The following is a 16,291-nucleotide window of genomic DNA, read 5'->3' on the forward strand; positions in this document are numbered from 1 at the left end:
TGTCTTTGAGTTTTGTTGTCTGTTTCCTTTGCTGTGCAAAAGCTTCTTATCTTGATGAAGTCCCAATAATTCATTTTTGCTTTTGTTTCTCTTGCCTTCATGAATGTATCTTGCAAGAAGTTACTGTGGCCAAGTTCAAAAAGGGTGTTGTCTGTGTCCTCCTCTTGGATTTTGATGGAATCTTGCCTCACATTTGGATCTTTCATCCATTTTGAGTTTATCTTTGTGTCTGGTGTAAGAGAATTGTCTAGTTTCATTTTTTTGCGTGTGGATGTCCAATTTTCCCAGCACCATTTATTGAAGAGACTGTCTTTTTTCCAGTGGATAGTCTTTCCTGCTTTGTCGAATATTAGTTGACAATAGAGTTAAGAGTCCACTTCTGGATTCTCTATTCTGTTCCATTGATATATGTGTCTGTTTTTGTGCCAGTACCACACTGTCTTGATGACCACAGCTTTGTAGTACAACCTGAAATCTGGCATTGTGATGCCCCCAGATATGGTTTTCTTTTTTAAAATTCCCCTGGCTATTCGGGGTCTTTTCTGATTCCACACAAATATCAAGATGATTTGTTCCAACTCTCTGAAGGAAGTCCATGCTATTTTGATAGGGATTGCATTAAATGTGTAAATTGCCCTGGGTAGCATTGACATTTTCACAATATTAATTCTTCCAATCCATGAGCATGGAATATTTTTCCATCTCTTTGTGTCTTCCTCAATTTCTTTCAGAAGTATTCTGTAGTTTTTAGGGTAGAGATCTTTTACCTCTTTGGTTAGGTTTATTCCTAGGAATCTTATGCTTTTGGGTGCAATTGTAAATGGGATTGACTCCTTAATTTCTCTTTCTTCAGTCTCATTGTTAGTGTATAGAAATGCCACTGATTTCTGGGCATTGATTTTGTATTCTGCCACACTGCCGAATTGCTGTATGAGTTCTAGCAATCTTGGGGTGGAGGTTTTTGGTTTTTCTCTGTAGAGTATCATATCATCGGCGAAGAGGGAGAGTTTGACTTCTTCTTTGCTCATTTGAATGCCTTTTATTTCTTTTTGTTGAATGATAAGATTTCATTCATTTTTATGGCTGAATAACACTCCACTGTGTTTTTGTGTGTGTGTATGCCACAACCTTTTTATATTTTAAATTTAAATTAAGTTTTAAATTTTATTTTGTTAATTTTATTTATTTTTATTTAAATTCAATTTGCCAACATATAGTAAAATACCCAGTTCTCCTCACATCACATGCACTCCTTAATGACCATCACCTGGTTATCCCATCATACCACCCAACTCCCCTTTAGCAGCCTTCAGTTTTTTTCCCAGACTTAAGAGTCTCTCATGGTTCTTCTTCCTTTGATTTTTCCCCATTCAGATTCCCTCCTTCTCTTATGGTCTCTTGCAATATTTCTATGTTCCACATGCAAGTGAAACCATATGATAATTTTCTCTCTTCAACTGACTTACTTCACTCAGCATAATATCCCCCAATTCCACCCATGTCAATGTAAATGATAGGTATTCATTCTTTCTGATGGCTAATATTCTTGTGTGTGTGTGTGTGTGTGTGTGTGTGTGTGTGTTTGTATCTCACATCTTCTTTATTCATTTATCTATCAAAGGACATCTCAGCTCCTTCTACAGTTTGACTATTGTGCATGTTGCTGCTATGAAAATTGGGGTGCAGGGATCCCTGGGTGGCGCAGCGGTTTAGCGCCTGCCTTTGGCCCAGGGCGCGATCCTGGAGACTCGGGATCGAATCCCACATCGGGCTCCCGGTGCATGGAGCTTGCTTCTCCCTCTGCCTGTGTCTCTGCCTCTCTCTCTCTGTGTGTGTGTGCCTATCATAAATTTAAAAAAAAAGAAAATTGGGGTGCAGAGGCCCCTTCATTTTATTATGTCTGTATCTTTGGGGTAAATACCCAGTAGTGCAATTGTTGAGTTGTAGAGTAGCTCTATTTTAACCTCTTGAGGAACCTCCATACTATTTCTACAGTGGCTCTACCAGTTTGCATTTCCACCAACAGTGTAAGAGAGTTCCCCTTTTTCTACATCTTCTCCAACATTTGTTGTTTCCTGGCTTGTTAATTTTCACTATTCTCACTGGTATGAGGTGGTATCTCATTGTGGTTTTCATTTGTACTTCCCTGATGGCAAGTGATATGGAGCATTTTCTCATGTGCTTGTTGGCCATGTTTGTCTTCTTTGGTGAAATTTCTGTTCATGTCTTCTGCCCATTTCTTGACTGGATTGTTTGTTTTTTGGGTGTTGAGTTTAATAAGTTCTTTATAGATCTTGGATAATAACTCTTTATCTGATGTCATCTGCAAATATCTTCTCCCATTCTGTAGGTTGTCATTTTGTTTTGTTGTTTCCTTTGCTTTGCAGAAGCTATTTATCTTGATGAAGTGCTGCTAATAGTTCATTTTTACTTTTATTTCCCCTGTCTTTAGAAACCTCTCTTACAAGAAGTTGCTGTGGCCAAGTTCAAAAAGTTGTTGCATGTGTTCTCCTCTAGGATTTTGATAGGTTCCTATCTCACATTTAGGTCTTTCATCCATTTTGAGTATATATTTGTGTATGATGTAAAAAAATAAAAAAATGATCTAGTTTTATTCTTCTTTATGTGGCTGTCCAATTTTCCCAACACCATTAATTGAAAATACTTTTTTCCACTGGATATTATTTTCTGTTTTGTTGAAAATTAGTTGACAATAGAGTTGACGGTTCATTTCTGGGTTCTCTATTCTGTTCCATTGATCTATGTGCCTTTTTTGTGTCAGTACCATTCTATCTTGATGATCACAGCTTTGTAATATAGCTTTAAATCAGGCATTGTGATGCCACCAATTTGGTTTTCTTTTTCAACATTCCACTGTGTATTCAGGGTACTTTCTAGTTCCATACAAGTTTTAGGATTATTTTTTCTAACTTGGAAAAATATCCATGGTATTTTGATAAGGATTGCATTGAATGTGTAAATTGTTCTCAGTAGCATAGACATTTTCAACATATGAATTCTTCCAATCCATGATCATGGAATGTTTTTCCATCTCTTTGTGCCTTCCTCAATTTATTTCAGAAGAGCACTGGGTGTTATGCTGTATGTTGGCAAATTGAACTCAAATAAATAAATATAATTTTTAAAAAAGAAAAATTGCAAATAGCAAAAAACATCTATTTTATTGATGCTTATGTATAATCAAGCCAGTAACAATATAAAAATAATACAATGATAAAAAATAAAATAATTACATTAAGGTATTATTTTTTAAAGAAGTGTTCTGTGGTTTTTAGAGTGCAAATCCTTTCCCTCTTTGGTTAGGTTTATTCCAAGGTGTATTACAGCTTTTAGTGTAATTTTAAGTAGGATCAATTCTTTAATTTCTCTTTCTTCAGTCTCATTGTTAGTGTATCAGAATGAAACTAATTTCTGTGCATTGATTTTATATCCTGCCACGTTGCTGAATTTCTCTATATGTTCTAGCAGTTTTTAGGTTGGAGTTTTCTGGGTGTCCATACACAATATCATGTAATCAATGAAGTGTGACAGTTTGACTTCTTCTTTGTCAATTTGAATGCCTTTTATTTCGTTCTGTTGTGTAATTGCTGAGGCTAGGATTTCTGGTACTATACTGACCAACAGTGGTGAGATGGAACCTCCAGTGGTGGGATGGAACCTCATCCCTGTTGTGTTCCTAAACTTAAAGGAATAGCTCTCAGTTTTTCACCATTGGGAATGATATTCGCTGTGGACTTTTCATAGATGGCTTTTATGACATTGAAGTATGTTCCCTCTATTCCTACACTTCCAAAAGTTTTAATCAAGAAACGTTGCTGTACTTTGTCAAATGCTTTATCTGCATCAATTAAGAGTGTCATATGGTTCTTGATTATTCTTATTAATGTTATTTATCATGTTGATTGGTTTGCGAATGTTGAACCAACCTTGCAGCCCAGGAATAAATCCTACTTGTTCATAGTGAATAATCCTTTTATTTTTATTTATTTATTTATTTATGATAGTCACAGAGAGAGAGAGAGAGGCAGAGACACAGGCAGAGGGAGAAGCAGGCTCCATGCACTGGGAGCCTGATGTGGGATTCGATCCCGGGTCTCCAGGATCACGCCCTGGGCCAAAGGCAGGCGCCAAACCGCTGTGCCACCCAGGGATCCCTGAATAATCCTTTTAATGTACTGTTGGATTCTATTGGATAGCATCTTGGTGAGTATTCTGAAATCTATGTTCATCAGGAATATTGGTTAGTAATTCTCCTTTTTTGATGGAGTATTAGCCTGGTTTTCAGATTAAGAAAATGGTCTCCTCATAGAATGAGATTGGAAATTTTCCTTCCATTTCTATTTGTTGAAAAAGATGAGGAGGGAGAGGCAAGATGGCAAAAGAGTAGGGTCCCCAAATCACCTGTCCCCACCAAATTACCTAGATAACGTTCAAATCATCAAGAAAATCTACGAATTCGGCCTGAGATTTAAAGAGAGAACAGCTGGAATGCTACAGTGAGAAGAGTTCCCGCTTCTATCAAGGTAGGAAGACGGGGGAAAAAGAAATAAACAAAAGGCATCCAGGGGGGAAGGGCCCCACGAGGAGCCAGGCTAATGCCTGGGCGAGTGTCCCCAGGACAGGAAAGCTCCGTCCTGGAGAAGCAGGAGCTTCACCAATCTTCCCGGGCGGAAAGACACCTGCAGGGAGTTAGAGCAGGACCCCAGGAGGGCGGGGATGCCGCGGGCTCCCTGGGACACTAAAAGACACCTGCACGCTGAGGAGAGTGCTCCGAGCTCCCTAAAGGGCTGTAGCGCACATGGCTGGACCCGGAGCAGCTCGGAGGGGCTCGGGCAGCGGCTCTGCATGGAGAGGGCTGCGTGGCCCAGGGAGCAGCTCGGAGGCGGCTCCCACAGAGGAAGAGGCTCCGTATGGAGGGGGCTCCGTGGCTCCGGGAGTACCTCTGAGGGGCTCGTGCAGCGGCTCTGCAGAGGGGGCTGCGCGGCCGGGAGCAGCTCGGAGGGGCTCGGGCAGTGACTCCGCAGAGGGGGCGCGAATCCAACAGCGCAGGCCCCTGAGCACAGGGCGCCGGGGAGACAGCCCAGGATCCGGCCTGCCCCCAGGACAGGCAGAGGCCGGGAGGTCCCAGGACAGCAAGGACGCTCCTGCTCGAGCTGAGCAGATCAGCGGCCCCGCCCCCAGAGCATCCAGGCCATGCGGACGGAGAGCTCTGTAGTTACTCCGGGGGCTGAAGCCAGGGCTCCAGAGCTGGCCGCCGCCACTGTGGTTGTTCCTCCTAGGGCCTCACGGGGTAAACAATCCCCACTGAGCCCTGCACCAGGCAGGGGGCAGAGCAGCTCCCCCAAGTGCTAATACCTGAAAATCAGCACAAAAGGCCCCTCCCCCAGAAGACCAGCTGGACGGACAAGTTCCAAAGGAAGCCAAGGGACTTAAAGTATACAGAATCAAAAGACACATCCCCGTGTTTTCTTTTTATTTGTTTGTTTGTTTTTTGCTTTTTGACTTCTGTTTGCTTCCCCCACCATTTTTTTTCCTTTCTTTCTTTTTCTTTCTCTTTTTCTTCTCTTTTTTTCTTTTTTTCTTCCTTTTTTCTTTTTTCTGTTTCTCTTTTCTTGCCTTCTTTCTCTCCTCTCTTTTTCTCCTTTTCCCAAAACACTCTGCACTGAGAAAAATGACTAGAAGGAAAACATCAGCTCAAAAGAAAGAATCAGAAACAGTCCTCTCTCCCACAGAGTTACAAAATCTGGATTACAATTCAATGTCAGAAAGCCAATTCAGAAGCACTATTATACAGCTACTGGTGGCTCTAGAAAAAAGCATAAAGGACTCAAGAGACTTCATGACTGCAGAATTTAGATTCAATCAGGCAGAAATTAAAAATCAATTGAATGAGATGCAATTGAAGTCCTAACGATGAGGGTTAACCAGGTGGAAAAACGAGTGAGTGACATAGAAGACAAGTTAATGACAAAGAGGGAAACTGAGGAAAAAAGAGACAAAGAATTAAAAGACCATGAAGATAGATTAAGGAAAATAAACAACAGCACGAGGAAGAAAAACCTACATTTAATTGGGGTTCCAAAGGGCACCGAAAGGGCCAGAGGGCCAGAATATGTATTTGAACAACTCATAGCTGAAATCTTTCCTAATCTGGGAAGGGAAACAGACATTCAGATCCAGGAAATAGAAAGAAATAGAGAGATCCCCCCTAAAAGCGCAGGACCAGGAGCACAGGGCGCCGGCGCTCCCCTGGGGACTGACAGAAGCCAGGAGGGCACAGGACAGCAAGGGCACTCCTGCCCGGAGCTGAGCAGATGAGCGGCCCCACCCTCAGAGCATCCAGGCCCCTGCAGACTGAGAGCTCCGTAGTTAGTTACTGCAGGAGCTGAATCCAAGGCTCCAGAGCCGGCTGCTGCCACTGCGGGTATTACTCCTGGGGCCAGTGACCTCACCAGATAAACAGCTTAAAAATCGTTCAATGAGACCTGCAACAGGCAGGGGGCTGAGCAGCTCCCCCAAGTGCTAACACCTGAAAATAAGCACAGCAGGCCCCTCCCCCAGAAGACCAGCTAGACCGAAGGGGAAAAACAAATTATTGACCAAGCAGCACTGGTATCCTCCATGGGAAGTCGAGGGACTTACAGTATACAGAATCAGAGGATACTCCCCCTTCTTTTTGTTTTTGATTGCTGTTTCCTCCCCCCTCCCCCGTTTTTCTCTTCTTTTCTTTTATATTCTTTTTTTTCTTTTTTTCTCTTTATTTTCATCTTTATTCTTTTTTTACTTTCCTTCATTCTCTTCTCTCTTTTCCTCCTTTTCCCAATACAACTTGTTTTTGGCCACTCTGCACTGAGCAAAATGACTACAAGGAAGACTCACCTCAAGAGAAAGAATCAGAAACAGTCCTCTCTCCCACAGAGGTACAAAATTTGAATTACAATTCAATGCCAGAAAGCCAATTCAGTAGCACTATTATAAAACTACTGGTGGCTCTAGAAAAAAAGCATAAAGGACTCAAGAGACTTCATGACTGCAGAATTTAGAGCTAATCAGGCAGAAATTAAAAATCAATGAAATGAGATGCAATCCAAACTAGAAGTCCTAACAACGAAAGTTAACGAGGTGGAAGGACAAGTGAGTGACATAGAAGACAAGTTGATGGCAAAGAGGGAAACTGAGGAAAAAGGGAAAAACAATTGAAAGATCATAAGGCTAGATTAAGGGAAATAAGTGACAGCCTGAGGAAGAAAAACCTACGTTTAATTGGGTTTCGCAAGGGCAACGAAAGGGGCAGAGGTCCAGAATATGTATTTGAACAAATCATAGCTGAAAACTTTCCTAATCTGGGAAGGGAAACAGACATTCAGATACACGAAATAGAGAGACCCCGCCTAAAATCAATAAAAACCACTCAACAACTGGACATTTAATAGTGAAACTTGCGAATTCCAAAGAAAATGAGAAGATCCTTAAAGAAGCAAGAGACAAGAAATCCCTACCTTACATGGGGAGGGTATCAGATTAACAGAAGACCTCTCCACAGAGACCTGGCAGGCCAGAAAGGGCTTGCAGGATATATTCAGGATCCTAAATGAGAAAAACATGCAGCGAAGAATACTTTATCCAGCAAGGCTCTCATTCAGAATGGAAGGAGAGATAAAGAGCTTCCAAGACAGGCAGCAACTAAAAGAATATGTGACCTCCAAACCAGCTCTGCAAGAAATTTTAAGGGGAACTATTAAAATTCCCCTTTAAGAAGAAGTCCAGTGGAACATTCCACAAAAACAAGGACTGACTAGGTATCATGATGACACCAAACTCATATCTTTCAATAGTAACTCTGAACGTGAATGGGCTTAATGACCCCACCAAAAGGAGCAAGGTTTCAGACTGGATAGAAAAGCAGGACCCATCTATTTTCTGTCTACAAGAGACTCATTTTAGACAGAAACACACCTACAGCCTAAAAATAAAAGGTTGGAGAACCATTTACCATTCGAATGGTCCTCAAAAGAAAGAAGGGGTACCATCCTTATATTAGATAAACTAAAATTTACCCCGAAGTCTGTAGTGAGAGATGAAGAGGGACACTCTACCATACTTAAAGAATCTATCCAAGAAGAGGACTTAACAATCATCAGTATATACGCCTGAATGTGGGAGCTGCCAAATATATCAATCAATTAATAATCAAAGTTAAGACATACTTAGATAATAATACACCTATACTTGGTGACTTCAATCTAGCTCTTTCTACACTTGATAGGTCTTCTAAGCACAACATCTCCAAAGAAACGAGAGCTTTAAATGATACACTGGACCAGATGGATTTCACAGATATCTACAGAACTTTATGTCCAAATGCAAATGAATACACATTCTTCTCAAGTGCCCATGGAACTTTTTCCAGAATAGACCACATACTGGGTCACAAGTCAGGTATGAACCTATACCAAAAGATTGGGATCATCCCCTGCATATTCTCAGACCATAATGCCTTGAAATTAGAACTAAATCACAACAAGAAGTTTGGAAGGACCTCAAACACGTGGAGGTTAAGGACCATCCTGCTAAAAGATGAAAGGGTCAACCAGGAAATTAAGGAAGAACTAAAAAGATTCATGGAAACTAATGAGAATGAAGACACAACCGTTCAAAATCTTTGGGATACAGAAAAAGCAGTCCTGAGGGGTAAATACATCGCAATTCAAACATCCATCCAAAAACTGGAAAGAACTCAAATACAAAAGCTAACCTTACACATAAAGGAGCTAGAGAAAAAATAGCAAATAGATCCTACACCCAGCAGAAGAAGAGAGTTAATTAAGATTCTAGCAGAACTCAACGAAATCGAGACCAGAACTGTGGAACAGAACAACAAAACCAGGAGTTGGTTCTTTGAAAGAATTAATAAGACAGATAAACCATTAGCCAGCCTTATTAAAAAGAAGAGAGAGAAGATTCAAATTAATAAATAATGAAGGAAAAGGAGAGATCACTACCAACACCAAGGAAATACAAACGATTTTAAAACATATTATGAACAGCTATACGCCAATACATTAGGCAATCTAGAAGAAATGGACACATTTCTGGAAAACCACAAACTACCAAAACTGGAACAGGAAGAAACAGAAAACCTGAACAGGCCAATAACCAGGGAGGAAATTGAAGCAGTCATCCAAAACCTCCCAAGACACAAAAGTCCAGGGCCAAATGGCTTCCCTGGGGAATTCTATCAAACGTTTAAAGAAGAAACCATACCTATTCTACTAAATTTGTTTGGAAAGATAGAAAGAGATGGAATACTTCCATATTCGTTCTATGAGGCCAGCATCACCTTAATTCCACAATCAGACAATGACCCCACTAAAAAGGAGAATTATAGACCAATATCCCTGATGAACATGGATGCAAAAATTCTCAACAACATACTAGCCAATAGGATCCAACAGTATATTCACCATAACCATGTAGGATTTATCCCCAAGATGCAAGGCTGGTTCAACACTGGTAAAACAATCAATGCAATTCACCATATCAGCAAGAGAAAAAACAATGACCATATGATCCTTTCAATAGATTCACAGAAAGCATTTGACAAAATACAGCATCGATTCCTGATCAAAACTTCAGAGTTTAGGGATAGAGGGAACATTCCTCAACATCTTAAAAGCTATCTATGAAAAGCCCACAACCAATATCATTCTCAATGGGGAAGCACTGGAAGACTTTCCCTAAGATCAGGAACAAGACAAGAATGTCCGCTCTCACCACTGTTATTCAACATAGTACTAGAAGTCCTAGCCTCAGCAATCAGGCAACAAAAATAAGTAAAAGGCATTCAAATTGGCAAAGAAGAATTCAAACTCTCCCTCTTTGCTGATGACATCATACTCTACATAGAAAACCAAAAGATGCCACCCCAAGATTGCTAGAACTCATACAGCAATTTGGAAGTGTGGCAAGATACAAAATCAATGCCCAGAAATCAGTGGCATTTCTATACACTAACAATGAGACTGAAGAAAGAGAAATTAAGGAGTCAATCCCATGTACAATTGCACCCAAAAGCATAAGATACCTAGGAATAAACCTAACCAAATAAAGGATATATACCCTAAAAACTATAGAACACTTCCGAAAGAAATTGAGGAAGACACAAAGAGATGGAAAGATATTCCATGCTCATGGATTGGAATAATTAATATTGTGACAATGTCAATGTTACCCAGGGCAATTGACACGTTTAATGCAATCCCTATCAATATACCATGGACTTTTTTCAGAGTTGGAACAAATTATTTTAATATTTATGTGGAATCAGAAAAGTACCCGAATAATCTGGGGAATATTAAAAAAGAAAACCATATCTGGGGGCATCACAATGCCAGATTATAGGTTGTACTACAAAGCTGTGGTCATCAAGACAGTGTGGTACTGGCACAAAAGCAGACACATAGACCAATGGAACAGAATAGATAATCCAGAAGTGGACCTTCCCCTCTATGGTCAACTAATATTCGATAAAGGAGGAAAGACTATCCACTGGTTGAAAGACAGTCTCTTCAATAAATGGTGCTGGGAAAATTGGACATCCACATGCAGAAGAATGAAACTAGACCACTCTCTTTCACCATACACAAAGATAAACTCAAAATGCATGAAAGATCTAAATGTGAGACAAGATTCCATCAAAATACTAGAGTAGGCCACAGGCAACACCCTTTTTGAACTCGGCCACAGTAACTTCTTGCAAGATACATCCACGAAGGCAAAAGAAACAAAAGCAAAAATGAACTATTGGGACTTCATGAAGATAAGAAACTTTTGCACTGCAAAGGATACAGTCAACAAAACTAAAAGACAACCTACAGAATGGGAGAAGATATTTGCAAATGACGTATCAGATAAAGGGCTAGTAACCAAGATCTATAAACAACTTATTAAACTCCACAGCAAAGAAACAATCCAATCATGAAATCAGCAAAAGACATGAACAGAAATCTCACAGAGGAAGACATAGACATGGCCAACATGCACATGAAAAAAATGCTCTGCATCACTTGCCATCAGGGAAATACAAATCAAAACCCCAATGAGATACCACCTCACACCAGTGATAATCGGGAAAATTAATAAGGCAGGAAACAACAAATGTTGGAGAGGATGTGGAGAAAAGGATCCTGGAGACCCGGGATCGAATCCCACATCAGGCTCCCGGTGCATGGAGCCTGCTTCTCCCTCTGCCTATGTCTCTGCCTCTCTCTCTTTCTCTCTCTGTGACTATCATAAATAAATAAAAATTTAAAAAAAAAAGAAAATGGGCAAAACATGTGAACAGACACTCCATTGAAGAGGATATACAGGTGGTAAATTAGCATATGATAAAATATTCAAACAATTAGCTATTAGGGAATGCAAATTTAAATAATGAAATGTCACTATGCACCTATTAGAATGGCTTAAAAAAGTGTGACAATACCAAATGCTGGTAAGGTCGCAGAGAAATGATCACTGCTACATTGTTTTGGGGATCATTAAATGGTGCCGCCACTCTGGAAATAATTTTGCATTTTTTTTTTTTACTAAACAAAACATGCAACTACCATACAACTCAACCATTAGACCCTTAGTCATTTATCCAAGAGAAATGAAAACTTATGTTTACCCAGAAGACTGTATACAAATGTTTATAATATCCGTGTTCATTAAAAAAACTGAAAACAATCAAAATATCCTTCAACATATGGATAATTAAAAACACAGTGGCAATTATACACCATGGAACACAACTCAGAAATAATTGAACTATTTATACATGCAACAACTTAAATGAAGTTCCAGGCAATTATACTGAATGAGAAATATACAATCCCAAAAGGATGCACACTATCTGATTCCATTTATATAAAATTATTTATATAAAAAAATTAGAGAAATGAAAAAGATTAAGTTACATGAGATTGAGGGATGAGAGTAAGAACAAAGTTGTTGTGGCTATAAAAAAGCAAAATATATCTTTGTGCTGATCGAAATGTTCTGTATCTGACTGAGTGTCAATTTCCTGGTTGTGATATAGTGCTATAATTTTTCGAGAAGTTACCATCGAGGGAAACAGGGTAAATAGTACTCAATATCACTTTGTAATAATACTTACAACCACATTTAAATCTAAACTTAGGGGTACCTGGGTGACTCAGTGGTTGAGCCTTAGACTCAGGGCATGATCCCGGAATCCTGAGATCAAGACCCACATCAGCATCCCTTCAAGGGAGCCTGTTTTTCTCTCTGCCTTTGTCTCTGCCTCTTTCTGTGTTTCTCAGAATAAATAAATGGAATCATTTAAAATAAATAAATAAATCTGCAATTATAAGAACATGTTTTTTAAAAAGAATATTAAATAAGAATATTTTAAAATATTTTAATTTCAATGTAGTTAATACACAGAGTTATACTGGTTTCAGAGGTACAAAAGAGTGACTCAACAATTCCATATTAATTCTCAGCAAGAAAATTTCACTCATCCCACCCACATTTAACCCTTCCCCCCACCCCTCGCCCTTCTTTGAAACCATCAGTTTGTTCTATATAATTAAGAGCTTGTTTCTTGGTTTGTCTCCCTCTTCTCTCACCCCTTGTAAATTTGTGTCTTTTCCTATACACTAACAATGAGTTTGAAGAAAGAGAAATTAAGGAGTCAATCCCATTTACAATTGCACCCAAAAGCATAAGATAACTCAGAATAAACCTAACCAAAGAGGGAAAGGATCTATACCCTAAAAACTACAGAGCACTTCTGAAAGGAATGAGGAAGACAGAGATAAAAAATATTCTATTCTCATGGATTGGAAGAATTAATATTGTGAAAATGTTTATGCTACCCAGGGCAATTTACACGTTCAATGCAATCCTTATCAAAATACCATGGACTTTCTTCACAGAGTTGGAACAAATGATCTTAAGATTTGTGTGGAATCAGAAAAGACCCCAAATAGCCAGGGGAATATTAAAAAAAAAAAAAACAGAGCCGGGGCATCACAATGCCAGATTTCAAGTTGTACTACATAGCTGTGATCATCATAATAGTGTGGTATTAGCACAAAAACAAATACATAGACCAATGGAACTGAATAGAGAACCCAGAAATGGGTCCTCAGCTCTATGGGCAACTAATATTTGACAAAGCAGGAAAGACTATTGCCTGGAAAAAGGACAGTCTCTTCAATAAATGGTGCTAGGAAAATTGGAAAGCCACAGGAAGAGGAATTAAACTAGACCATTCTCTTACACCATACACAAAGATAAACTCAAAACAGATGAAAGATCTAAATGTGAGACAAGGATCCATCAAAATCCTAGAAGAGAACAAAGGCAACACCTTTTTTAACTTGGCCACAGCAACTTCTTGCAAAATACATTGAATCAACGTAATGCTGGCCTCATAAAATGAGTTTGGAAATATTCCATCCCTTTCTATCCTTTGAAACAGCTTTAGTAGAATAGGTATTATTTTTTAAAACATTTGCTAGAATCCCCCTGGATAACCATCTGACCCTGGACTTTTGTTCTTGGGAGGCTTTTTATTCCTGCATTAATTTCCTCACAGCTAATGTGAGGAAAAACTCTTCAGTTTTTCTATGTATTCCTGGGCCAGTATTAGTGATTTGTGGGTTAACAGAAATGCATCCATTTCTTCTAGATTGCTTAAGTTGGCATATAGCTGCTCATAATACGTTTTTAAAATCGTTTGAATTCCCTTCATACTGGTTGTGATGTCTCCTCTTTCATTCATGGTTTTATTAATTTGAGTCTTTTCTCTCTTCTTTTAAATAAGGCTAGCTAAGAGTTTATCTATCTTATTAATTCTTTCCAAGAACCAACTCCTGGTTTTGATGATCTACAGTTCTTCTGGTCTCCATTCATTAAGTTCAACTCGAAACTTTATTATCTCTCTTCTGCTTGGTGTAGATTCTATGTGCTGTTCTTTCTCCAGTTCCTTTAGGTGTGAGGTTAGCTTGTTTACTTGAGGGTTTTTTTCAGTTTTTTGAAGGAAAGTTGTATTGGGATGTATTTCCCTCTTAGGACCGCTTTTGCTGTGTCCCAAAGACTTTGAATAGTTATATCTTCATTTTCATTAGTTTCCTTGAATCTTTTTAATTCTTCTCTAATTTCCTGATTACCTCTTTCATCTTTTAGTAGGATGGTCTTTATCATCCAACTGTTAGAGTTTATTCCAAATTTCTTCTTCTGATTGAGTTCAACTTTCATAGCATTGTGGTCTGAAAATATGCAGGGGACAATCCCAATCTTTTGGTATCGGTTGAGACCTGATTTGTGACCCAGTACATGGTCTATTCTGGAGAAAGTTCCATGTGCACTTGAGAAGAATGTGTATTCAAATGCATTTGGATGGAAACTTCTGTATATATCTGTGAAATCTGTTTGTTACATTGTATCATTTAGGCCCTTGTTTCTTAGTGATGTTCTGCTTAGGAAACCTGTCATTTGCAGAAAGTGCCATGTTGAAGTCTCCCAGTATTAGTGTATTATTATCTAACTATGTCTTTACTTTGGTTATTAATTGATTGATAGACTTGGCAACTCCTACATTAAGGGCATGAATATTCATGATTTTAGGTCTTCTTGTTGCATAGACCCTTTAAGTATGGTATAGTGTCCCCCTTGATCTCTTACCACAGGCTTTGGCATACACCTTAATTTATCTGATATGAGGATTGCTACCCCAGCTTTCATTTGAGGACCATTTGATGGTAAGTGGTTCTCCACCCCTTCATTTTGAGGCTGGAGGTGTCCTTAGATCGAAAGTGAGTATTTTGTAGACAGCATATAGATGGTTGTTGCTTTTTCATCCAGACCTTTACCCTATGTCTTTGGATGGGATCTTTTATCCCATTCACGTTCAGAGTAACTATTAAAATATATGAATTTAGAATCATCATATTATCTATTGACTCCTGTTATTATGGATAGTTTCTTTGGGCTACCTCTTTCTTTTATGGGGTCCCTCTTAATATTTCTTGCAGAGCTGGTTTGGTGGACACATATTCTTTCAGTTTCTGTCTATCCTGGAAGTTCTTTATCTCTCCTATTCTGAATGACAGGCTTGCTGGATAAAGTACTCTTGGCTTCATGTTATTCTCATTTAGTACCCTGTCTATATCATGCCAGCCATTTCTGACCTACCAGGTCTCTGTGGAGTGGTCTTCTATTCATCTGATATTTCTCCCCATATAAGTTAGGACTCTCTTGTCTCTCACTGCTTTAAGAATTTTCTCTTTTGGGCAGCCCTGGTGGCTCAACGGTTTAGCACTGCCTTCATCCCAGGGCATGATCCTGAAGTCCTGGGATCGAGTCCCATGTAGGGCTCCCTGCATGGAGCGTGCTTCTCTCTCTGCCTGTGTCTCTGCCTCTCTCCCTTTCTCTGTGTGTGTGTCTCTCTCATAAATAAATAAATAAATAAATAAATAAATAAATAAATAAATAAATAAATCTTTAAAAATACTTTCTCTTTAAATTTGGAATTTGCAAGTTTCACTATTAAATGTTGAGTTGCTAAACAGTTTTGATTAATTTTTTGGGGTGGTCCTCTTTTTCTCTTGGATCAGAATGCCTGTTTCCTTCCCCATATTTGAGAGGTTCTCAGCTATGCTATTTTCATATATACTTTGTGGTCCTCTCTCTCTCATCTCTTCTGGAATCCCAGTTAGACATATATTCTTCCTTCTTAAGCTATCATTTATTTACCTAAGCCTTTCCTCATGGGCTCTTAGTTGGTTTTCTCTTTTTTACTCAGCTTCTTTCCTTACCATCAACTTGTCTTCTGTGTCACTCACTCTCTCTTCCACTTCATTAACCCTAGCTGTTAGAATATCCAGATGGGATTGCATCTGATTTAATCCATTTTTTAATTTCAGCCTGATTAAATCTCAATTCTGCACTATTGAAGTCTCTAGAATCATTTGCACTTGTTTCCAGAGCCACTAGTAGCTTTATAATTGTACTTCTGAATTGATTTTCTGGCTTCATATTGAAATACAAATTATGTAACTCTGTAGCAGAGACTATTTTTTCTGGTTCTTTCTTTTGTGGTGAATTCTTCCTTCTAGTCATTTTCTCCAGTACAGAGTGGCTGTTTGAGTGGGCTGAGTCAACAATATCAACCACGACCTAAGTAAAATATACCCTAGATGATTCCAAAAAGGTCAGAGACCAGAAAATAAAAGAAAAGAGAAAAAAAGAACAAAAT

The sequence above is a fragment of the Canis lupus genome, chromosome X (genome assembly GCF_048164855.1).
Source record: "Canis lupus baileyi chromosome X, mCanLup2.hap1, whole genome shotgun sequence".
Lineage (NCBI taxonomy): Eukaryota > Metazoa > Chordata > Mammalia > Carnivora > Canidae > Canis > Canis lupus.